Genomic DNA, 25527 nt, shown 5'->3' with positions numbered 1-25527 from the left:
ATTGTATAAAAACAGCTGCATGAAACCATCATTTTAGACAAAAAACCTTTATGTACCACGGGTAGCGTGCTTCATTCTTTGAAAACTCAAACACTACCAAATCAGAAATCATGATCTGGTGGTAACAAGCAATAACTTCACCACTTTCCAATCCACTGTCCAGCCATTATGTTGAATACAGTACTGAAAAGTGGACTGTGTGGTGACACTCTGTTTTCGTTGTGGCCTCATTAATGCATCTTGTCAGACACATTTATGTGTTGAAGATCTGTTACAAACTCTTGGGTTATGTTTACTACAAACACAGGATACCTTTATTGTGTTTATATTGAAAAACACACACACACACACACACACACACACACACAGATCCAGACTGGACTGCATTTTCTATGGTTGTGCCTTCCAGTTGCCTGCCATTGTGTGCTTGGTCAAATTGATCTGTTCCCACAAAGGAAGGTGTGACTTAAACAGTAAAAGAACTGTGTTGAGACTGTTTCACCCAGAGTGCTTAACATGACACCTGTGAGAATACTCTGTTGTTTTGTGCCTTCAGTTATTACTGAAAGACACCAGGAGCAATGTTGTAAATTACCTGTGTCTGATAATGCTAATGTTGATTATTATTATTAAGTTTATTTGATAGGGACAGACACACATCGACATAGACAAACGGAAGAGAACAGCAGTCCCATGTTTGCGTCATAGCAGCAGCTAATTCGCAGCACTTGTCTCTAGATGGGCTTTTTAACAGTACCTCTGATGTGACAGAGCACTTCCTCCTAGCTTACTTTAGTAAAAGTGGGCATAATTTGCATTACTCCCAGTTTGTTCTGTCTATTTGGATATGCAGTACAGCTGTTGAGCTCAGGGACTTGATTACTTTAGTGATTTGAACATAGATCAGCTTGTCCAACGCCTCCTAACAGCTTGATAGACATAATGTGTTCCTGTTCTATTTATGTGCAGAACTTTATCAGCAGTGTAAGTCTGGCGGAGACTAATTAATAGCAAGGATTGATTTGATGCTTTCCTAGATGAGCAATTTTTTCTGCAGTGATGGCAGAGCACAGACAGGAGTGCTGACCGAGACTTAACCTCGGCACACAAGGAGTCTTCTAACTCCTGCTTTGTAACAGGCAAAGGATGCGATTAAGTTGCCAGCCTAATGTAAATAATACACTGTCTGTGGAAAAAGAGGCAGTGTCTGCAGGGAAAGTGAACGATTCTATTAAGCAATTAACAAGGCAAGAGAGCAAGTGAGAGATAAACTGTGAGTGTTACTCGCTAAGAAAATTGAGAGAAGCTGGGACAGGTTGGCATTAGTTCACTATTATTTCCTGTCCCTCTATTATGAGGCAGGAAGTTGGAATGATGAGCCTTTTGCATCAATGTGTCTGGATCTGCTTGTGTGTATTTATGGATGTGGATGTCTGCTCAGTCTTCCAGCATTGAGAACAATCCTGCCTCGCACATAATAACTCAAGCTGATACCAAGCAAAGCCTAGGTAAAACTCTATTAGGGCGTAAAGAAAAGCATCCATTATCTTGCTTTGCGCCACTGTGTGTTTGTATGCGTTTGTGAAGACGCCTTGTCTCATGTGTTTGCTAACATTTCTTCATTATGGTATTAGACATCTGTTCAGCAGACCGATTTAAACAAGCTGTAATGCGCTGTCCAGTTGTTACTGGTGTTTGTGGTGGCCTGCAGAGTAAAAGCATTCCTTGGATTCTTCAGAAGCAGAGCAGAACTGTACTCGGTGTGCCAACTGGGCTGACTTTTAAACTGTCATTACCACTGATGGATTTAGATATTTTCTATTCTTAATGTTTTACTGTGTAATGAACTTCTTGAAGCAGCACTCATTTAGGGCTTCGGCAACCAAAGTTGTTCCAGTGCTAAGCCAAACCTGATGCTAGAGTGTGAAAAAAACGTTAGGAGCTACAGTCATTTTCCACTGCTAGATAACCAGCTTGGTGCTAGACCATTTTGGCACAAAAAATCTTTCTTCCAGTGGTGATGACTTAATTAAACAGGGGTACAGTGACAATGTCAGTAATATAGGTACCATGTTTCACCTATTCTAACATTTAGAATATGGGTTGCTGCTATTTTTTTTGTCATTTAGTATGATTTGCAGTCATACGTGGGATCCTCAATCCTAGATTTGAGGACCCAGTCAGGGTTTTTGAAGATTGTTTAAAATCCTGACTGGTACTCTAATGCAACAGTGCAAGTGGATGTTAAACACACAGTTTTAAGCAGAATTTATTAACCCTAACTCTTGCTACTGAAAGACCCTACGGTGTTTAGAATTGTAAATGCAGACACAAACACTGTTTATAGAAATATCTGAGTGGCTGGGTGCAGCTCTCTGTGGTGCTAGTCGTACAACTCTGTGTTTTATTGATTGTCAGAACCGATATGGTTTGCAAAATTGAGTGCAGTCAGGGCTGAATATTTTCTAAGGTACAATTTTTCTTTTCTCCTCATCTCTTAATTTGGTTTTTAATTGTTCAATCTGAATGTTTCCTTTTTTCTTTTTTTTTCAAACATCTGTGAAGCAGACACATTTCCAGTGACTCGTAAACATTTGTTTTTGTCTGGCCCAGCAAAGAGTTGGTTCTAAGATAGGACTAGTTTTATAGTGAAAGTTTGATAGTTACTTTTCTAAACCAGTACTGGAACCAGTTTGGCAGGAAAAAAGTCCCATTCCCAAACTACAGAGTTGTTTAAATATTTGAATACTTGTTCCTTCCTGAGAGAAAACCCCTTTTTAGTTAATGAATATATTAATGAAACATGGAATATTAGTAATGGACACTTGCCAGAACAAGGTTTTGTTGACCCTGTTAAAAAATTTAGCACATAGTTTTCTGAAGTAACCACAAGATTTCAAACTAAAAAAAGAATAATTTCTATTCCTATGGTCTCACAGTACTTGTGGCAATTTAAATAAGTAAGTAATCTAAACTTTTCATTAAACAAAAACAAGAGAAAAACACACCTCTGAAAACATGATTGTTTTCAGATTAATTTTAAATAATATAATATTATATAACTGTGTTGGACCAGACCGCAGCATCAAACCTCCACCCAGTTGTGCAAGAAAGGTACTTTAGATTCCCTTTTCAGTTTTATATAACATGTTCCTAATAATACTGGTCATGAAATAGATTTGCAATGGGTGTTAAATATTTCTTCATTTGTCTTATGTCTTTTCCAATCTCTGATTTTCAGCTTTTCGTTTTTCTCTTTAGTTTTGTGGTATTCAAGTATTCTGTGGTAAATCCTGTGGAAGAGTAAAAACACACATTTATCCAGCCATTACATGACTTTTTAGGGAAACGTAAAGGAAACGTAGGTAACCAGTCAATGGCAGCAATTCACCACAAAGAGCCTGGATCAAATGATAAGCTTAATTTGATTTCTCACGTCCCTCTTTTCGCTACTGGACTATTGCCAAAACAAAACCTCTGACAAAGCTGGTTCTGTTGCAGAATATTCAAATGCAGTAGTCCGATGTAGCACCAAGGTGTTGCACTTTCTCTGCTTGGCTACAGGTGTAAACTGTTTAGAGCTGAATGCAGTGCTTGCTGTGTTGTTATGCTTCACACTGCTAAATTCTCACTCAGGACACGGCTATGTAAATTATTGTGGTAAAAAATTTCCCATGTTTGCATGTGTTTGGTTCATAGTTCATCCGGACGGCTTCTTTCTAGTTTCTGCAGGTTCTCTTTCTTCTTTTGAAAGACTGGCTTCAATAAACACTTTCACAAATTCACAAGTGGAAAAAGCACATAAATAGTGTCCCGTCTCACATAAGGAATGTATTAACAGCGTTGTGTGTATTCACAGATCAAAATTTCTCAGTTATTAATAAAACTCCTGTTTTTCTTTCCTCATAAAGAAAAGTTAGAAAACCAAGAACAGGAATATTTTTGGGGGCCAGAGTTAAGAACTTAGTAAAATACTTCCTTAATGTTTCGGCCTTTCTGCTTCTGTGACTGAAACAAAGAACCCCTCTTATTATTCTTTAATGACTTACTGCTTGTTGGGAAACTTAACATCAACGTTTAAGTTACTTTGCAATTTTTAGATGAAGTTAGTCTTTACCCTTTTCTTATGCAAGATTGTTTAATACAACTGAAAAGTGTTTAAATGGTAGTGCGATATGTTAACAGTCTGTCAAAGCAGAGATATCAAAGGATTTTCTACTAGACCCATTTCATAAAGCACTTTGCATTTAAAGTGATATCAATAGGGAAAGTCTTCATATTTAGTTTGCTTTACTGTTTTAAAGATCAGTTACAATTAAAATCAATTTGTACACTGTGCCATTAAAAATTAATGACACACACACCCACACACAACGTGCCCCAAAATTTATATACCGTTTCACCTCTATTATGAGGAATGAACTTTACCGGACTGAAGTTGTTGGTTTAATATCCCTCAATATTAAAAACTATGTTTAAACAGTTTTAATCAGCAGTGTTCTTCAGGATGTACCTATTTTAGGTTTTTACCTAATCTTTTTATTAAATTCCTTAAAAAAAAAAAAGAAAAAAAGAAAAAGATTGCGATACTTTTTGTCCTTCTCAGCCATCACTATCCAGGAGTTGGTATTTTCTATGTTGGATGTCATCTTGGCCAAATATATTATCAGTATACAAAATGTAAATGCATGGCGCTCACAACATGAGCACCATGCATATCATGGTGCTCACAGTATACATTTTTTAAATTTATACATTTATACATCATCCAAAACCAGCAAAAATTTGCTAAGAACAAAATTCTTGCACTTAATTGTTATCTGCATTCAATTTCTTTTGTTGTTTTATTACATTGTTGCAGTTACAGTCATTGTAACAAGAGGAGGCCTTTCCTAGATATTCTGATTCACGTTTATACACACCATTTCAAGATGGACACTTATATTTAGCTTAACACTTGACAGAGGCTGCTGTAAACCCAAAGTCCTCAAATTGTTTAGAATCACACTGTGGTAATGTCAGGCACTGCACAGGTTAAAAATACATTCGTACGTCTGGTGGTTGTGGCTGTTTTCAGTGGGAGGAGCAATGGAGCAATACAACACTGAGAGGTGGAGTGACTCAGTTATATTAACAGCCTTTTAGTTTAGTTGCCATGGTTGCCTTGTGACAGCATACACCTTGGAAATGTCACATTCTCTCTTTCGTCGCCCGCTCATAATCTGAGGAACATTGCCACTTGGAAACTGATATCATCGTTTCCGTCTGCAGGCGTGTGGATGTGAGTGCATTTATCCCACTAAGCAGGCTGTGGTAGTAACAAAAGGTTAAACACTTTCTCTCTGGAGATTTATGTTTCAGGAGCGTGCCAATTTCAGGACGTTCCCTTGACAAGCACTCAGCGTATGGCACTGAATGATGTCCAGAGGTGAAACACAGGCCAACCTGGGCCAAAACCAGACTTGCACAGTTGGCAGCTGGTATGCGACGGCCGACTCTGAATCAAGCTCCAATTGAGCTAATGCACAGCAAGAGTCCAGCGCTTTAATACACACTTGAGCAAAACCACACACCGTTTCCTCCAAGCTCCTTCATAGCAGAGCTCACACATCTGTTCTTTACCGACACAGCAATTTTCCGTGATTACAGAGGCTGCTGCTCCTCCACCTCTGTCAGCAACTATATGATGTTGAGAGACAAGGTATAAATCTGCAGCCAATCGACTGAAAGTGAAATGTGGCCTCTGCCAAGTTATAGCTGGGCACACAAAGGCCATATTTCACCTGTATCGGTAGTGAGAGAAAGGGAGTGAATGTGGATAAGAAATATTAGGGAGATGAATATGACAAAGCTCTTGGAAAATAAATGTTATCATATTTCACATTTTGGTGGCATCGGTTAGTCTGACATTTTATTTTCAGAATGACTGGATCAGGCACTTTAAAGCTACCAGGACTACATTTAAAACCTCCTCTGTCCTTTGTAGCTCAGTAATTAGTTCCTAAAGCTTGTAGTTATGTTATTTGAAATGACAGGTAAAATGGAATTGTATTTCTCCTTGTCTGTAATGACAATATTATTTTGGTGTTGCATAGTTGATAGTAAGCACACCCAATTATTAAGTAACAGCTGTCCAGTGGGTTGCTGTGTTTACAAACCGAGACAATAATTACACCCAATACTGGATGAAAAGTATTCAATCTGAACTTAAAAATAAAATAAAAAAATAACTGTAAGGTTTAGATTGTATGTCTTAAAGTTTCGTATCGGGTTTAGTTTTCTGAACAAAGACATTCTAAAAAATTTAATTTAATGTGTTTGCAGTGAAGAGCTGTACATTTAGAAAGCTCGTCATATTGCTGGCTCTCGCATCACAGCTGTGATGAGTGAAAAGCCATTTAGAAAAATGCAGAATCAAAAGTAGGAAAACATTATCAAACGTTTTAGACCCAACACTTCCTGAGTGCCTTAAGCAAGCTTTGTTTGCCTCACACCTTCTCCCTGAATTCAGATTAGGAGCTTTCTCCTCTATTGGGTTATTGAACAATACATGCTCAAATAGGCAACCACACAGAAACGCTTTAGAGAAGAACAAGAGTTTGTTTGCAAAACCTTGTGCTGCAGCTGCATAAGGGAGTCTTTTATTTATTTATTTTTTATGCCGTCTTAGAGTCCTTTGGCTGATTAAACGGTTCCCATTGCCAAAGTTGTTCAATGTGATTCCCAAAGCTTCAGCAGAGTCTGCCACGGTAACAGAAACAAAGGTGTTGCAGCAGTCAAGCAGTTCAGACTTGGCAGCAAAGAACAGCACCAACAGCAAGACACCGAATCCAAGTAATAACAGGAATCTGTTATCCCCTAGCTTGAAATTACTGATATTGTTTTTGCCTCTAACATTTATGGAGTTTAGTGTTGATGATTAGAGATTTTTGACTTTCATATTTGGTATTTATATGTGGGGTCTGTATTGATCTATAAATTCTCCATCACAATCACCGGTAGCTGTAAAGCACAAGCTGCAAGAGAAACCTTCCTTCATGTCATGCATAATAAAGATCAACCCTTTTCCAGACAAACAAAATTAGACTCCTAAAATTAAATCAGCCAAGCCATGTTACAGGTTTATTACATAAATAGATCATATTTCTGGATTAGAGGCCTGTTTGTTTTAAGACAACAGCTTGTGTTAGTCTAATCAAGCATAAATGTGTTTGGCTGCTTGTTTAAAAACGACAGAAGAATGAAGAGGCTGATTTATCCTCTCAATATCTTATGAGTCCAGGTATTTACGACATTTATACTGGCCTGTTTCTACACCACTTATTCATACATAATCTCTGGTATGTGGATTCATCTCAACCATCACTCTTCACAAAGATTGCAGTTTGACTTTTTCTGCTAACAGCTGATGGTCTGTAATGACAGAAAAGCCCACTGTGAGGCAAGGGAAAAAATGGAAAAGAAAGAATTAAATGAGAAAGTATGACTTGATTCAGATGCAAACAACTCTCATAAACCACGTCTTTTCTGGAATATAACATCAGTATCTGTAGAAAATCCTCTCTTGTAATATAAAATAAGGATTCCTCACTGTTTGCACTGTAAGGACTTTTTGATCGTGCTCCCTGAAATGCATGGTTAACAGTGATTACAGTAAATTCACTCAGCTGAAAGGTCTGATACACTTTTATTTTGGCTATTTCTGTTCAACTCTGTCTGTCTGCCTCCATTTGTTAGTTTTAGTTTCTTAGTATTGTCTAATAAAAGCTGATTACCAAGTCAGCTTTTAATAAAAACTGTTAAATACTTGCCAAGCAAACTTGTTTGGTTGTGTGAATACAGTATTAAAGGAATGCAACTATTTAAGTTAAAAGCCTACAGGGTTCTAGAAACCCTGTAGAAAGTAAATAAATTAAACCAACATAAACTTTCAAACCATCTCCATGTACTAGCCAAGCTCAACTGTCTGTGCCCAAGTTTGTAGCTTTCACGCTGAAAAACAAACAAAAAAAACCAAACCAAACTTGATTTGAATAGATTTAAATGTGCAACGGAGCCCAAGCTGCTCCTGTCGCTGTTGATTATGAATTTGCATGGCAGAGACAGAACTGATCTGTGAGCAGAGCCCTACATTACCAGTCAATGTCATCCTGTGCGGGGTTGTTTCCTCTTTGCTTCCTCTTTGCTTTATTGTCCTTCTGTTGTCTTGCAGTTTCAGCCACCTAATATTATAAATACATGAGTAGTTGAAAATAATAACTTAAATTACTGGAGCTGCTACGTTTTTCCTGAACAAGTCTCACTCTAATCCTTATCTGATATTTCGACTTTTCTTCAAGCTATGATTCAAGGCATGATTCAAAGCATATGTAAATGTATTGTAAATATAGGGATCTGTGTGAGCTGCATCTCAGGAATGGAGAAGGGTTTTCGGGTTTGTGTGTGGGTGCTGGGTCTTTTGTCCTGGGTGTCCTGGGTGTCTCTGGACACCCAGGACACCCAGGATCATTGCTCTGCAATGATCTGGCAACCCGTTCAGAGTCTACCGCTCTCTCTCTCTCACTGAATTACACAACTGTGCCTGGAAAAGTGTTTACTGAAGACTCTGACATGTCTGAATGCCTTTCTTGGTCTTCATGATTTTGTTCGCTGTTTTCTTACAAACTCGGAGTCCTTCTCTGGATTTATTCTAGGATTAAATTACTCATTTGTGGTTAGTCAGTTGCACTGGATTTCATCTAGTGTTGCTAAACTGAATGTGACTGATAAGATTTCATATTAAACATTCAAGATCTTTATTTGAAAGCCATGTTTCATATCCCTTTCACTTGATGGGAAAATTAGAAAGTTTAAAGCAGGGTGCACTTTTGTAAGGCGCTGCAATTTCTGCGTTCATTGTAAGTTCCTGGTATTAATCTATCAAAACAAAATCAGCAAAAGTAGGGGTGCAAAGATTTATCGGTGCCAATTTCCTTAATTTTAGGAGATTGGTGATCGGACGAGTTTTACATGTGAAGTCGATCACTGATGTTATCAACCTCGGCGAAGATCTAAAAATCAACCACTGTACTTTTCTTTTCTCCCATGGGAGAGGTTTGACTGACAAACCAGCCGACCAGTTCATGTCTGCACATTTACAGAGGCTCTTTAAAGTCACCCCATTGCTGCCAATTCAGCAACTTGCTTGATATATTGAGCAACATTTCAGACAAAAAACTGGTATCGGTCAAAATCGGAATGGGTTAGGTTTTTTTTTAAAAAAGATTGGTAAACAGCGATCTGACAAAGAACTTCTAAGCAAAGGTCCTTTGGTTCATGACTAACTTCAAGTTCAGTAAATTTCAGTTTCTCCAATAATTACTTTTGGTTTTCATTGTGATGAGACACACAGATGAAATAAAGAAGGGCTATAAGACGTGAACTAACAACTCTCACATTTATAATCAGGGTTATTTCTCCTATAATTGGAATGGCAACAACATTAGTAAATATTGTAATAATGTTAGTTGTGATTTGTCTATTTTCTTCTTCTCTCTCTTTCTTTCTCGTCTAGCCATCCATCACTCTGTAGCCTTTAGCAGTTTGGACAAAGTAATTTGTTCACTGTAAGCATCTGCTGCTGTGAGACAGTCTAACTTTCAACATATAGCAATAAGATACAACTTTATAATACTTGGACTATATTAGCCAACAATTCTTGCCCTCCAAACAGTCCTTTCCAATATGATTATTGCACACACTGACATTGCGATGATGGTATGTTTGAAATATATTATGCAGCCCTACGTCTTGATGCATCTAGCTAAAAGATACAAGAATCCTGGAAGGTTTAATTGTTCCATTCCCCTCCTGCTCCTCCTATCTGCTTTAAGCAATAACCAAGCCCAGTTGCTATGACAATCCAACAGCTTGTTTTTTGTAACACCCCCTCCCGGCAAGGATTTTACTGCCATCCCTGCTCCAAACCAGGTGGCTGCTTTCCTCTGAGAGCCCTTTCAAATTAAAGCATTCAGTGGAAGGATTTTAAAGCCTAGATCAAACTTCCATTCTCTTTTATCTGACGCTTTGATGGAGACCTTTAATGGCTTCTGTTGCTCAACAGTTTGTTTTTGTGATAATGTGGCTCTTAAAACTTAAAGAGAAACTTTAAATGTGTATCCTGCTCATTTTTCAATTAAAACAAGTATCAATGTTCTTTCTCTTTTTCTTCACGGGTTTTAAACTAAGCAGAAAAACAAATGTTCCCCGGTTTGTTACGCAATTCGGTTTTTCTTTGTTGTAATTGAAACTATGCAGTGTGGACCACACTTGCGTCTCAGTAATTAATTTCTTCCATTCTTTTTTTTTTCTCCGTTTTTCATCTGCCCTGTCACAGGAAAAAAAGATGAAAAATTGAATTGAAGGAGTATTGTCGTCACAACCTTATGCTTTAAATTATCCACACTTCTTCTGCTGGAAGCCTTAGGGAAATTCGTCATTAATGTTACTACTGTTTCTTACCAGTATAAATAATTTTGCTACTTTCGTCTTTGTACTATGAGAAGGATCTAATAAAGAAGAAGAAACCCAATTTTTAGGAGCGTTTAGAAGCAACACGAATGCATGTACAATCCCAGAGTTTCTATAAATGGTATTACACATTAATCTGGGTGCATCTTCAGATAAATCAAGTGTCAGTATGAGTCTGTCCACCTGGCTAAATATTACATTAGCATGAAAAATCTAAGTTCATAACACTTTGAATTTATTAGCCATCAAAACAGTCCTTTGCAAAATGAATATTGCACACACTGACATTGTGCCGATGATATTTTTGTGATACATTGTGTACCCCTTCATGAGCTGTTTCTGTGTTTCATCTTCATTTATCTTTTTGTCTGATCACTTGCTTAAATGACTTTTGGGAACAGCATTTGACCAGAGGAGTGAATGTGAGCGTTGTGACCCACAAGCTATTTCTGATGGGTTCTTCAACATAGTAAAATCATCAGATGGATGGATATTCTTCTTTGCTTGAAAATAATCTAGATATCCTAGTCCCTCCCAAAGAATAATTCCCATCTTTCTCTTGTGGGGATGGAAAATGAGCTTTTGGTCAGTTCAGTTTGTCGATATAGTTCAAACAGTTTTATTTTTTTAAGACTCTTTTCTATGGACCTCATCAAAGTCTAGGAGACAAAAACGCAGAAGCCCTACCAGCGGGTTCCATGGTTTAGTGAATCAAAAACATAGATTTGCAATAATTTTGTGTAGATTCACAGTAGATGTTTTGTAAACCAATCATAGGTATCCGACCTACGTACGTGCGTTAGCTCTGTTTACGCTTAAACACTCCAGATGTAAATGGTTGCATTATCCTCGCAGTTTGTCACCAAGCGCTGCAGGAGTCTGCTAATGACCAATCCTTTTAAATCAGGTGGAGTCAACAGTGAAACATCTAACAGAGGATAATCAGTGTCAGGAATTGCTTAACACATTAATGGGAATGTTTACATCTGACTTTAATAGTCTGTATAGTCTGTGTCCTGTGGCATCACCAAAATCCCATTTATGTCTCATATAAAAGTCTTAAATTGGGAACTATAATTTTGTGTAATTTTGTCCTGATTAAATTGAAGATGCCTTGTCTGTAAATCATTGAGGATTTACAATAACTTCCTTGTTTGTTTTGGAGTTAAAATGGGAAAAAAAATTCAAAATTAATTAAACTTGAGCAATGGGCAATCTGATATTAAATAGAGTAACTATTGGATGGAATAAGTAATAGTTACAAATAAGGGAGCAGCGTTTTTGCATTGAGGAACAAATTTGTCTGACCTCTATTTTTATTTTTACTTCTAGAGGGCTGCTGGTTTTCATTTAGGAAACTACTTCCTTCCTTAATGACAAAATGTCACTTTTGTTGATTTACAAGGGACGGCGTAAATCTTATTATATGAGCAAAATGAGACTGATAAAATGTCTTATTAGTCAACATGAAGATTCTATTAAGTTCAAAAGCTACATCCGGAAAATGAAAAACTCTCAAATAGTTTTAGATGAACATTTTTAGCCTTTCTGAGTTTCACTTTATTGTCGCTGTCCTATTTGTCGTGCAGATGATCACACAGCATTGATTCGTTACACTTGGTGCTATTGTTGTTTAGTCTCTTTGCCTTTCTCTTTTCTAATGTTTTCCATTAGCATGGCATGCTTTTCCACATTTGTTGCGAGGCTTCAGTGAATTCATTCTGCTGGAGGCATCAGTACAATTGATGGCTTACACTCAAGTCCCAATTTGTTAATAAGGCAATTACAGGCTTTTTGCTTTTGAAAAATCTACAGGACTTCCTGCACATAAAGGAATGACCAATTGCTCTAATGAGTAACAAGGAAAAGAGGTTTTAACTGCATTGCAAAGTCCTAGAGTGGTCAATTGGATTGCTAGAACAGAAGACCACAGATAACAAATGATGCCATAATGTTCTCTCGCTACTCACATCTGCTGTTTCCGTTTGAAGGAAAATCCTATAAAATCATATACATGCAGTTTCTCATTTTCAAATGCTAAATAACATACCAGAATCCTCTTTGTTGCATTTAATCCCACAGAGGAATAAATCATCTACAAACCTTGATATAGTACCAAATTTATTGAAAATAATTAAATGTGCTTTAACAGTTTTACAGTTCTAGACTTTGTACTAAAGTACGTCGAAGTCATACATAATTTCGCAGAAGTAATGAAAGCTCTTGAACTTTTTCACATTTTGTCATGTTACACTTCAAACGTCAGTGAATTTTATTTGGGATTTTATGTTGTTTACCAACACAATATGGTGCGCAATTGTGAAGTGATTTGATTTTATCTCTACAAATAGGAATGTAAAAGTGTTGTATGCAAATAGCTTTCCCTTTAAATTAAATACAGATCGACTTATGAAACTTGTTGCACATAACTGTATTTATAGATTTCACCTTGGGGGTTGTACTGTCAGAAAATGTGCCAACGTTCTTACTTATGCCTGTTCTGTAAGATTTAACATTTCAGTTCAGTGTTGGTTGACATAATAATTTTTTCTGTCAATACGCTGTTGTCCATCTGTGTTTATCTGTGTTTTTTCTTTTGGATGCCCCTCCTTTCCTACCGTGGCTCTATTTCCGCTTGAGCAGCTAAGTGTGTCACAAATGTGGGTCACTTGTCTTCACTCCTCAGTAAAGTCAATTCAATTTGGTGAACTGATATGAAGGTATCAAATTTAAACAGCTCTGAGGTGCTCAGGGGCAAGACGAAAGGCACAGCAGACTGCCACACTTAAAATACCAGCTCCTCTCCGAGAGCCTTCCTCGACAGATGCATAACAGGAGGAAGAGGAACATCACCTGCCCCCTTATAGCAGTGACAGAGAAGGATTTGGACAAACCCATTTTTTTGTCTGTACATCAGCAAAAAAGAAAGGGCCATTGAAGCCTTTCAAGCAGATTTTCACTTTATAACCACAATGTGGTTTTCTAATAATTACTCTGTATGCATGAGAGGTTTCTTTCGCCTATGAATCCGATGACAAACACACATAATTATCTGTGGTTTCTCTGACAGGAAAACAAATAAACTTTATCCGGTAAGCGTACTATGAAGCACGACCGCTACATCAGCGTAGGGATTATTAGAGACTAATGTGCATTCTGATTCATTGAAATGTTATGTTTTTCAATTTCAGCATCCACTCTTAAGCGGTGAAATTGCTTTGCCACCATTCTTCAGTTTCAATGACTCTACTAAAAGTTAACAGAATGATAGCTTCTATTTGCAAAGGTTTTTGATCAGTTAGTAAATTATGAGGATAACTTAAATACTTTTTTCTTTTGAATAAGTAATACCAGACCACACCTCACCTCCCTTCTCTTTGGTTCCACTGGTCTAGTTATTTTGTTTATGCAACCAACATTAGGGAATATTTTTGCCTCATCATAGATGTATTTATTACAGAACCTTAAGCAATTTTAAAATAATTTGATCTGCTGACTAAAGCAACCATCTTTGCCGTCAGTGGCGTGTATATCCTGTCATGCCAGATGGTCTGCTGCTCTACCACACTTTATTGAATGACTTTCAAGAGATTTTTGGCAGGTTAGTTTAACCATCTGTTCATCACTACCTCTACAGCCGCTTGGCAAACTCACAGTCCTGTCAACATCAGCCATAAGAGGTAGGGTAAATTCGAAGAAAGCATCCAATGTCATTCCCTTTTTCTTCTACTAAGGTAATATGTTCAGTTTTCTTATAGGTGTCCCTAACCATGTCTATCTAGTGGTTAGAGTAATTCCAAAATAAGAACCTTAGCTTCCTGAACCGAAGGAACATTGGCAAGATTCTCCCTCATATCATTTTAGCAGTTTGGTCAGAATCCATCTTCTTTAACACATTGTTATAAAAGGCTAAATTTCTACTAGAACTGTAAATAATCGCTTTCACAACAAGCCTGAGTTTTGATTACTGACTGGGTGTCCATATGTGCACAGTATATACATTTGTATGAAACTAACCATGTTACCTTACATTAGCAACAATACAGTTGATTGTTGTGAAAGCTATTAGTTTTTGTTATACACTTTAGATTTAGCTTTTTATGCATGTTTTGTTGTTTTTCCTCCGTCTTGCTGTCTTAAACATAGACAGGCCTCTATCAGAAACAGTACAACACTACTGCATTTCTGGTGCTGGAAGAAATGTCTTACTTTTTTCACTGAGTCAGTGGGCTATCTTCTGCTCTCTGTCTTTATCCTTCCAGCAGTGTGGTGCTGATTTAAAAAAGAGAAAAGGCAAGTGCAAGGAGAAGGGAAGGATCAGAAGAAAATATTTAAGAGTCGCAGAGAGAAAGAGGAAGACAGACAGATTTGCCTGTAGAAAGAAAATAAGAATGCATTTTTTTTTTTAGCAGCCTGCTTTTGTCCTGACTTCAAAGGCCCTGTAGTTTGCACTTAAAACACGTCTAAATGAGGTTATGTGTAGGATGAGAGCCAACACTGTACTGTGTATGCCACTGGCTGTGGTTGTCATAGTCAGAGCAACACATTGTCACGTTGCTCACTTTCAGCTTATAGAGTGACTATATATGTGGGAGAATTACAAATATCTGGAAATGTTCTTTTGTTTGTGATCTTTTACTGTGGAGAGTAAAGTATTTAGGCATAGGCTATGCTGTGCAGATGTAAACGGGATCTTCTGTTTTTTATCAATGAAAGAAACAAAGTAGAAACTGCTTCAGCACTTGTGAATGAAACGGCCTACAGGAACACCTACTGTGTTCGCATCTGATCTGTTAATCAATTACTCTGATTGATTTTCTCTGGGGACTTTGTGCATGTATTTTCAGCCTATACGTTCCTGCATGTGTCACCCACTATTCAACTGGGGAGGGCGGATGTCAGATGTTTGTTCCACTGCAGCAGATAAGAGCGTTCCCCGTTGTGCCTGGAGGATGCCAAGGAGATGAGGAGCAGAATTAAACGATGCACTGGAGACGGATGGAGGGAGAAATCGTGTGTGTGTGTGTGTGTGTGTGTGTTTGTGTGTGTGTGTTATCTAAACTGCCATCTGCAGACTAGAAAGTTGCTGTTAGGATGTGAGAAGACAGGAGGGAGAGAAAATGAGAAGAATCTGAGTAGGTACGTATCCATGAAGTGGAAAGGTGAGCCAAATGAGGAAGAGATGCAAATGTTCAAAGACAGTAGAAGCAGAAATGTGACAAACAATATGATGGAAGCCATGGAAGAAGGAGGTAGCCAAAATCCAGCTAGAATCATAACAAAGGCTGGGCAGGAGAGAACAGCAAGTGATGATGGGCAGATAAATCCAACGGCTTTGCTTTCTTTGTCATCCCACTCTCGATCCCAGTTTTATCTGTCAGAGGAGCACAATCCATCCTGCATACCTCAATACACTACAAGTGTGTGTCCAAGATTTGATTGGTAAGTAAGGGAAAGTGTGACCAGAGTGAGCCCAGGAGCCGCTCACATCATCGCTCTCAGTCTTCAGGTGTTTCCAGTGACTGAGCACTGAGGACACTGCAGATCAATAATAGAGATAAGGTGGTGTGTGTATGTGTACAGTTCAAGCAGGTGCCTGCATACCTACCGAGGTGAATGTGTGTGTGAAAGTGGGAATTTGTACTCTTATGTATGGAACAAAGATTCCTGCAGCCTTTATCTTTGCGCTGGTTTGTTTTGTGGAGCGTGTTGGCTGCTGATAGCCATTATCAGCTGTGGCCATGCTCCTGTTGTGTTCAACCTCTCTGTTATTTCTACCATTCCTTTTTCAGTCCCTCCTCTCCAGGTTTTCTCATTTTGGTCTTCATTTCTTCTGACCCCTAATCTCTTTGTCCTGTCCTCATCTGTCTTATGAAAGTAAAAGCTCAAACTGATTAGCAAAGTCAAGCGAACCTACCTTTCCATGCCTTATTTTCTACCCAAGTCTTTTTATCTGCACTGAACCACATCATAGAACGGCTACATTCAATCTACATTTATATGCAAGTCTCATAACAATTAGGCTGTAATGGAACTGAGTTGCTGCAATTCCAAGATAAATTTTCTAATAACCTCATTATTTCTGCCGTCGGTAAAAGGAGATTCTCTTACTGATGAAGTGAATAAGTGGCGTGGCAGTGTGCACTGCCTTTGTTTCCCGCTAACTACTAGTGTGCTGCTGTTAAATTATAGGATATGATGTGACAGTAGAAACAATGGAGATGTGGTGAAAAAACATTTTAATATTTTCTAAAGTCTGTTCTGAGGAATATTTATACAGTAATCCCTCGTTTATCGCGGGGGTTACGTTCCGAAAATGACCCGCGATAAGTGAAATCCGCGAAATAGAAAACTTTTTTTTTTTTTTTTACAATTAGCAACTATTACATGTATACAAATACAGTGACTGACGTGTAGGCCGTTTCACTGCTCTTCAGACTGGGCCGCTGCATCCTGACTGCGCTCTGCAGTGTTCTCTTCTTCTGAAGCCCGCGGTGCAGGTGTGTTTGTTCGGGAGAAGAACATAGTGATAAGCAGCTGTTGTCGCTCTTTTTTCTTCTTTGCAAAAAGATCCTTGTACACCGACATGCCACCATCGATTACGTTGGAGAACTGTAATGAACGGCTCATCAAAGGGTCCCATTCCTCAGCTACTCGCTTAAGTTCAGTGGCCATTCGCACCATGGTTGCTAAGCGACCAAGCGTTAGTCCTTCCAGTAATTCGTAGCATGTTTTGATACAAGAAGCGGGAGTGAGTTTTTAGCGAATCAGAATGCAGAGCACAATGCACCAAAAAATAAAAATAAAATGCATTATGAAAATCCGCGAAATAGCGAATCCGCGATAAGTGAACCGTGAAGTGGCGAGGGATCACTGTACATGAAAAATGCCTGAAATGTGGTTTGTTAGTGTCTGAGGGTACACACAATTGCAGGGAAAGAACAGTCTTCACTACATACATTTTTATTCTTCTCCCTGTCTAAATTGACTTAAAAGTACTATATGGTACACTACATTTAAAAACAAAAGACTCAAATCAAGCAAAGTTATTCATACTCCTTGAACGTTTGGCCTTAGAGATTTAGCCGCACAGCATCAAGAAGACCAAATAAGACAAAAGACTGAATGGGGATGCAGTACTTTAAACCAGGGTTTGGTTACAGAACATTTCCCAAGCCATCCCCAGAACATCATGCAAAGCTCGGTTCAATCAATTGTCCAACATAGAAACAATACAGCACAATTTAAACCTTCCTAGTTACGGCCATCCAGCTAAACCAAGAGTGTCAAACTCCAGTCTTCAAGGGCCGCTGTCCTGCAGGTTTTAGATGTGCCACAGGTACAAAACGCTGGAATGAAATGGTTTAATAACCTCCTCCTTGTGTGGATCAGTTCTCCAGAGCCTTGCTAATGGCCTAAATATTCTATTCAGGTGTGGTGCAACAGAGGCACATCTAAAAGTTGCAGGACACCGGCTCTTAAGGTCTGGAGTTTGACACCTGTGATCTAAACTATGGTGGCTCCCACATCCCTTCTCCACAGCCGAGATGGGACAACTGTACAACCGAGAAGTCTGACCTTTAGGAAAGAGTGGCAAGAAGAAAGCCGTTGTTGAATGAAATCCTTAATATGTGGAAGACAGAGCAAACATTTGGACAGAGGTGTTCTTGCGAGATAAGACCAAAATCCAACTTTTATGTCACTGCGTTGTGAAAAACAAATGCTGCATAGCACAATGAACACGTTGTTCCCATGTGAATGCACTTCAGTAGCTGCAACATGCTGTGGGGATGCTTTTCTGTGGGAACTGCGCTGGAAAATGGATGTAACTGGTAGATGCCGCAAAAGACTCGAGACCTTTGTCCAAGGTTTTTCTTCCAACAGGACAATATCCATACGCACACAACCACAGCTACAATGAAATGATTTACATCAAAGCATTTATGGATGTTAGAATGGCCCAGTCAAAGTCCAGACCTGATTCTTATAGAGAAGCCTTACAAATTCCTCTTCAAACACTCTCTATCTAACTTTGACTGAGTTTGAGCTACTCTCCTGAGATTTCTGGCTTTTCCGTGTTAAACATTTTAAACCATGTACCTATTCACAATTATGAATGACGTTATGATGATCTGTGACATAAAATTTAGTTAAATTACATTAGTGTCAGGTTCAAACAACCTAAAACATTCAAACATCACACAATAAGAGAAAGACAAGAGAGTTTTAGATTTACTTTCATAACACATGCTTCAGTTACAATCTCCCGCCGTTCTAAAGCACGATCTGCCGAAGTCTTTCTTTTTATTTCCTTAAGGCGGTCCCTAGTTACATAGCTTATTCGGTTATCTTGAGTTAATTACAAAGTGTTGCTATTTCTTCTGTTCTGTTATCTTTAGTTAATTACGTAGCGTTGCTGCTTCTTCTGTTCTTCTTCTGTTCTGTTGAGTCACAGGCCTGTTGCACCTACGGGCTGATGTAGTGCAGTGTGCAAAGTGAAGAGTTCAGTTCCTGTTTGCTTCCTTCTGCAGGCGATTGAGTTCAGTTCCTTCTGTAGCTACAATGCAGAAACTGATGGACTCACAGAACAATGGGGGCTGTGGCACAACAAAACAACTTCACACCACAAACATAACACATACTAAATATTTCTAACAGTTAGGGTTGTAAGACTGCTAAATTGTCGTTGGTTTCTTCTTCCCCCTCCATCGATATTAGTCAAATATTATCATTGCATTCATGGGATTGCTCTTGTACTCTCCACACTTTTAAGATTATGCACTGTGCCTATATCAGATAATACCCAAATGTAGTAACAGTGGCGATTGATTGATCAAGCTTTGTGATTGGCTGGAGAAACATATGAAACATTCAAGTGGTATGAATACTTTTGTTAGCACTTCCATTTAAATTTGCTGATAATGATCTTCCAATTACTTCAGAATCATAAACTATTGAAAACAAGAATCAGGATGATTATTAAGCTGCATAACTGTTTCTTTCTATAAAGGTTTTATTGGCTCTGGTGGCCTTTATTTGATAGTTAATTGACAGGAAAGTGGGTAATGAGAGAAGGGGGAAGACCTGCGGCAAAGGTCGCCAGGCCGGGAATCGAACCTGCGACGGCCGTGTCGAGGACTAAGGCCTCCTTATGTGGGTTGTGCTTAACCCCTGTGCCACCACAGCACATCCAAGCTACATAACTGTTTCAAGGTTGAAACAGTTCAAGTGACCCTGATAGATCTAAGAGAGAGATACAGTAAAAGCTTTTTAAATTGTCAAGTAATTATGAAAATGAGCCACAGTGTTCCTTTTTGATTAAATTACTGTAGCATTTTATACACAAAACAGTCAACCATTAAGGGGACATTGATAACTCCCACAAGTCCTTGCAGCTACAATATTTAAAACAACACTGACTTATTTTCAGACAGTCAAGTTAGTAGCCATCATTTTAGGTGAAATGTCACCTAAAATGATGGCTACTACTAATTTTAAAAAGCCTCTTAAGAAAAAGAAAGTGTGATGTAACCTTAAATTGAAAATCCTTACAAGGAAAGGTAGACTTTTGTATTGTATAAGTAGAAGCAGGTAAATGGCATATTTATGTTAAATGCACATTGCTCCTGATCACTGACTGTGCTGAAGGTTTCTTAAGATTATGCGAGTTCTGTTTTCTTTTAATAAGACAGTAGCAGCTGCCTTTCCCACCTCTTTAAATGTCACAGAATCAGTGGAGGCAGATAAAACTGGCTTGTGATGTCTCATTGCTTTCTGAGTCGCCACTAAACATGTACATAGTCTGAATACAGCACATATTCCCTACATGAAAATAAAAAGCAGTACATGCTTTTTTTTTTTTTTTTTTTTTTTTTTTTCCAAAAGTCAGAAAACCAAAACCTGATGCAAAATACAGGAAATTTAAAGTAAACAAGACAAGTGCTCTTTGGCCTGTGTTACTCAAGCACATCAGGTGAGAAGGTATGTAACTTTATCACTGACAGGTTGTTGGAGTTGCTCTATACCAGCATTCCTCAAAGTCAGGACTTTGGTCTGGGTCCGCTCTAAACAGCATGTCAATCCAAACCCAGCTGATGGTGCAGAAACCGAGCTGAATCGTGGAATTTGACATAAAAATGCTGAAACATTACAACAGCTTTGTGACACGGAGTTAACCGTGTGTTGGTTACCTGAGCAAAGAGCAACGTCCAGAAACTTTGAAGCAATAAAAGGACAAGGGAAAATAAAACGGCCATACTTGTTATTGCTGTTTGTCTGCAAATTATAAGACATTTATTAAACAACTGTGGATCACATTACAAGTTTAAGTTTATATCTAGGAAGTTTATGTTTTATGACAATAACTTTTTTCATTCCTTTCATATTAAACTTTTCTGCAGTTAGTTTATAACAAAAGGAATAAGTGATGGGTGTTTCTGGGAGCTCGACAAAATTATTAAATTCCCAATAAATTGGGGTTAGTTGTTGAACCATCCATCCATTGTTTTTGCCGCTTTTATGTGCAGAAGGCATTGGAGTTTACTTTGTAATGCATGGAATTATTGAAGATAAAAATAAAATTTACTAAATAATATGTCCTATTAATAGAATTATATATACAACCCACGTAAGCTGTTCTTAGCTTGTTTATTTCTTGGTTTACCTCAGTTGTGTAGATGTTACTTGGTCTTGCTACTCTTTAAGCTCAATTTATTTATTTAAGTTCTCTTTTGTAGAGCAAGACACTATTATATGTTGAGGGATGAAAATTAATTAAGGTGGTGAATTTTAAGTTCAAATTTCTTTGAAAGTTAAAAGTTCTCGTTGCATTTTCCTGTCAGAAATAAGAGCAGCTTTGAGTCACAACTAAACAGCTCAGGCAAGCATCATTTGCTTTGCTTGTGCGTTGTAAACAAATATAATAAAAAAAGATTTGCTCATCCCCAGGGTTCTGGACTTTTAGCCTCACCCAGGAATCACATTTTGATCTCTGACCATAAAGTTTGCAACCCCCACTTCTATAGGAGCCTATGAGTGGTGTAGCAGAGAGGATGCAACTCTTAAACGAGTTCAAGTACAACTCTCCATGAATCACTTTCCCTCATAACAGGATGTTTCCAGGCAGCTGAGTGTCAGTGGAGGACCACGTACAGAGGCAGGCAAAGCACCTGCACAGCTTTAGTGCCTTTTGTTAAACAGAAGTAATAGCTCTGTTTATGATAATGGGGTCGCTTCCATGGCAAGGATCTTTTGACCCTTTGACTAAGAAGCTGTGAAAAGAATCTATATGAAATATGGTTGCAGGATATATTCTTGCCTGTATAACACAGTCCCTGTTTGAACAATTTTAGCTTCAAAGGGCTGATAAACCTTCTGTCATCCAGCTATCAAGTTTGCATGATCACTGTATATTGTCAGACAAGATTTATTTAAAGCAGTAGTTTGCAGTTTTTGCATGGAGACAAATAAATTACACCAATAGATTCAGTTAGTTTCTGTTAGAAAAAATAATGACAAATAATGAATACTTTTGACAAGGTCAAATTCTTTAGTTTAAGCTCAAATATCGACGTACACCCTCACTGCTGCTTGGTTCAATACTCTTCAGCAAATTGCAAAGAAAGATCTAATTGTATCTGACTATTTGACAACTTTTGCTATCAATAATGGTAGAGCTAAATTAAATTGGGAAGTTTCCTGCTACAGGTTCAGTTTTTCGGCATAGATCCCAAATATCTGTTAGCATTGAGCTTGGGGGCCATTTTAGAATCTTTATTTTATCCAGAATTATTCATTAGACAATAAATTTGTATTTTTTTTTTTTGGGATCCTTGCTCTAGTAGGTGATCAGTAGACAAGTTCAGACAATCTAGTTATTGAATTGAAGTGACTTTGGAAAATTTGGAGCTAGTTCTCTCAACTTATTATTCCACTCACTGCCCAATTCACCAGCACCATTGGCAATAAATGAGTTCTGTAGCATTATGCTGCCACCACCGTGCTTGATAAATGGTACAGTGGCCCAGCATCCTCTCATTGTGGTTAAATAGCTTAATTTTCCTCCCTCCTTTCTCCACAGTGCAACAGCTTGTCCATGGAGAGAGCTGAAACTTTTAGTCAAGATTTATTCTGTCAATCCTAGTTCTGTGCATAGTACCCTCTCAGTACATAATGTACAGTATAGTGAGACAGCTTGGCATCCATTTCCTTTCATCAAAGAGGGACAGCTATGGTTACATGCTTGGACACATTTGGGTGTTTCAGCATGAGAATGCTCTTATATGCACATCAACACTGTCTTTGGAATAGATAATGTAATAACAATAAGTTTCTGAAATAGCGCTGACCATAACCCTTCTTAAAAGCTTTGTCTGTGCCAGAAAACCAACCAATTTAATGAGCTTGGCAAATTCTGACAAGAAGAGTACTAAAAAAGATTAAGTGTGAGTCATGCCTGGGTTGTGTTAATGACTACAAAGTGTATGTGGTTTCACTGAAATTTGTGTGTGCATATTTTAGCCTAAAATTTTAATCTCGTGTGCGTTAAAGATCCACATCTGTTCATTCATTTGTTCCTTCCTGAAAGACAAAAAAATGCAGTACTTTAAGTTAAAGTTTAGTGTGACTTTCAAGCCGATGAAGAGAAAACGTGCACAAAGAGTTTGAATGGAAGGAACGTTCTGTCTCAACACGGGTCAGTGAAAACGGTCTTGCCACTTGTTGTGTGTTTCATTTTAGGAGGAAGCTTGTTGCAAATGGTGCGTACCGCTGCAGACACAAGCAGGCATAGAAAACAGCGCCTAAGGCCAGTGCAGGTTAAGCATGTTCATTAATTTCTGTTGTTTCTCTCCCCACTGGCCTTGCTTCGCTTCCTGGACGTGCCGTGGTTCTTAATAGGCTTTTGAACTGCGCTCACAGTTTTTGTTGCACACAGAAAGGCCCAGAGAGCTGAAAGGAAATCAGAGACCACACCATAGAGGGAGAGTGATGAATGGAGATGACTTCAATGAAGAGATAAAGAACATATGTCTAAGAAACTGAAAAAAAATAAAAATAAAAAATCATCTCAGAGAAGCAAAGATTGAACTTGTTTGAAAAACGGCTTTAATTAACGTACTACAAAGTCAAGTAAAAAGATTCAGTTTTTAATGGCATCAGTGAGAGTTCACACCCTTAATCAAAAATCAGAGCTTGCTATCCTGGAAATAGCGCAAAGAATATAATTGTGGTCACCTACACAACTTGCTTGTAACCCATACAGGCTGTTTACCTTTTTTTGAAGTCATCTTTAGAGGCTGACAGATGACGTTTAACCAGATTAAAGCTATGTTAACTCTACAGGGCTAGAATGCACAAAAAAGAACTCTAACAGCAAGATACTTCCTGAAGTTCCACGGTTGCACCAAGACCCCCTGTGGAGCTTCATCTCTCTAAAGAGACTTCAAAGGCAGGCCCAGTGTAGGTGTTGACCTTTGACTCAAAGGCTCTTTCTGGTCAAACGGGGACAGTTTAATTGATGCTAAATGTGAGCTTGTACATCACATAATTTGAAGCAAATATTCATATGACTTCATCATCTTAAATATCTGCATCTAAAATGGGCCAAATGGAAACTTTTCCTTTGAAAGCTTGTTGCCTCTGTATGTCTGTTATGCAGATAAAAGAAATAATAATTTGCAGTTATTCAGTATTATTTCAGGGTTTATTATATTTGTGATATTGTAATAAGAAAAAGGATTGAATGACGTTTGTTGTCCCTGCAACTATTTGTGTTTCTCATATCTTACTGACACTTTCATATGTGAATAAAATAGCTACGTGAAATTATGTGCTGAGGACTCGCACTATATATGCATCTGCAGATAAGGAAGTATGGTCAGGTGAAATTTTCCACCCACCTCACACTGTTGCTTAGATAAACATGTTGTGGCTTGAAATAGAGTCAGACCCCCCTCCATTGGTTCTCGTCTCCTCAGATAATGCTAAGGGAGCTCATGGTTGACTCTGGTTAATTTTCCACCTCATGTCCTGGTTTCCTTTTGGAGAAATGGATAATTCAGACTGATTTAGGGCGTGGTTACTGAAGGGAGGTGCACACTGCAGTCTGGGCAGTTGCACTTTGGGTATTTTCAGTGCCAGAAAAAATGCCACCAAATTCAGAGTATGGGTGAATAGATAGAACAATGGTGCATTCAAAAAATATTTAAAAAATTTTCTAGGTTGTTTATCCAGGCTTCTTTCAAAGCTTGGTAGCAAATTTATGGAGGGATAGTCTTCAAACTAAAATTAAAGCCCGAGTTTGTTCTAAACCATTATGCTGCATCCAATACAACAAATTGTGCACCAGTGTTGCTAAGGACCAAAATTAAAACAAGTAGTGGTCTAAAGTAGACATGTTTAGCTACTGTGACCAGTGTCAGAAAATTGCAATTGCAAGCTGGAAAGCACCGTCCCACTTGCAAATCTTAGAAATGTGTACATAATATGTTTAAACCAAGTCAAAAGAGAATTTTGTTGAATATTAAAAAAGTATGTGAACTTCAGACTAAAGAAAGCCCAAAATGTTTCTCCCTCTCCATTTTGGCTTTAAAACAGGAAATATTTAGTCTTATATGACGTGAGAAAATGGGAAAAATATTTTTTTATTAGTACATTGCATTAAAATATGAAATTTAGTTACATGTGGGGTCAATGTTGAGATGGAAAAATGGAACTCTGATGTGTGTCATCAGCTAAAAATGTATTGGAAAAAAAAATGTTGTATAGGTCAACCAAGAAACGTTACTTTCCCAATAAAAAGCCACCTGTTGAAAAAAGTTATTTTTAAATAATATGGAAGTTATTTAACTCTTAACTGCTGCAGTGGACCTGGGTTTGTTTCTTTAACGAGCTTTGTGAGAAGGGTCCTTAACAAACTCTGGAAGGTGAAAAAGCGAGGCTTCTGAGGGCTCAAGATGGGACCATGAGTGACCTTTTTTAATTTCATCTTGTGGCTTATGTTTAAAGCTGACTTCATTA

At 38.1% G+C, this 25527-nt stretch overlaps 1 protein-coding gene across 1 annotated transcript in view; it reads left to right on the top strand.

Moving 5' to 3' along the window:
• LOC122825010 (1-phosphatidylinositol 4,5-bisphosphate phosphodiesterase beta-1) overlaps positions 1 to 25527 on the top strand; it is a 129300-nt gene that overhangs the window by 6234 nt on the left and 97539 nt on the right. The window lies entirely within an intron of this gene.

Source organism: Gambusia affinis, linkage group LG22, assembly GCF_019740435.1.
Source record: "Gambusia affinis linkage group LG22, SWU_Gaff_1.0, whole genome shotgun sequence".
NCBI classification, from domain to species: Eukaryota; Metazoa; Chordata; class Actinopteri; order Cyprinodontiformes; family Poeciliidae; genus Gambusia; species Gambusia affinis.
Note: the sequence above shows the minus strand (reverse complement) of the source record. Positions and strands in the feature narration are given on the sequence as shown.